Raw genomic sequence first — 1,537 nt, forward strand, 5'->3', positions numbered from 1 at the left:
AGGACTGCACATGTGCAATGACGTTAAATAAACATAATGAGTATAACGCGCGGAACGAGCTGTTTTTCCTGTTGAATAAAGTGTTATATTAATAAGCTTCCCGTCATTCTAAAATTCTCATTTTACTCGCGCGTATGTGAAGTGAAGCAGGACAACCCCACCAGTCCTAGTGGATTCTCATCCACAGACGCCTGGTTTTGGCCGCGGGGAGGGACATTTTTACTTCGTGATCAGCACGGCAAAACGGTTAATATGCTCTAAATTATGACCAGAGACTAATTAATATTACGTCTGCTGTTTAAAACAAATAAAGAACCAATAGAGGGGAATATTAATGCGCGAACAGCGGGAAACTCTGTATATTCGTGCAGTTTGTGCATGTAAAAAAATCAGATCCGATTTGAAACTTGTGACATATAAACGCGCACATCAACCCGATTACTTTATTTATCATTCATGTAAACACCTTGTTCAGATTCATCAATCGTATTGATTTCATTCCGATTGTGTCCATGTAAACGTAGCTACTGACAACGGTAAAAGCGACGCATGCTCTTTTCACTTGTAAAACCAAGGGTGTATGGGTAATGTAGTCTCTGCTCTCGGTGGGACGAATTAGGAAGCGTGAATTGTGAAGGTCGCTCTGAAAAGCGACAGCGCAGCCAAAGGATTAAAACAGATGTGCAAATGAGCGTACCGGTACGCTAAAAGCACGTTCTGTGCGCACGGAGAGGTGGCGGTACGCTCAAGAGCTATATTTGGAAGTGGCGGTACTGTGTACCGGCCCACTTAAAGCTACACTGTGTGATTTTTACCCCCATCTAGCGGTGAAAAGGTATATGACCATCCAGTGAATATTAGTTTCTGTTCCTCTCAATTCCGATTTCGTTTTAACTCCTACGGTGGCCAATGTAGTCCAAGATTAGCATGGCTTCCAGTTCGACCTCGTCCATGAGTGAAAGGTGAAGCTTGAATTAACCGTATGTCCCTCTTTGGCTAATGTACTTTCAAGATGGAGGGGCAACATGGCGACCGACATTAGAACCCCCCACCCGTATGTATTTTCAATGGCATATTATACACTCACGAGAATACTTTATTACTTGAACGAAGTAAATATACATTAATGAGCACATATATTTTTGAAAGAACTTAGTGTTTTTAGCTAAGAATAAACTAAAAAAGTTACACAGTGTAGCTTTAAAGCACTGGTTTAACTATTGAATCTGCAGTGTGGCCCCATATTGTTCTGAAATATGGAAACATAATTTATTGTAAAATGGCTTGTTTATTAGCAGAAATTTATTTGGCAGTGCAGTTTATCAGTGCCATTAAGATAGATGTATTAATATTTAGTTGGTTGCTTTATGTGACAGTAGGCTACTTAATTTAAGACACCCAAGAAAAACTGAGTAGAACTTTTACATCATAGGCCTACGTGATAACCGTTTTATACAGTCTATAAATATAGACTATTTTATGTGTTAGCACCATAGTCTATGCTCTATGGTGACAACTTAATCTTATTTTTATTCAG

This window comes from Siphateles boraxobius, unplaced genomic scaffold (assembly GCF_051911475.1).
Source record: "Siphateles boraxobius isolate OS27281-9 unplaced genomic scaffold, OSU_SipBor_1 9, whole genome shotgun sequence".
NCBI classification, from domain to species: Eukaryota; Metazoa; Chordata; class Actinopteri; order Cypriniformes; family Leuciscidae; genus Siphateles; species Siphateles boraxobius.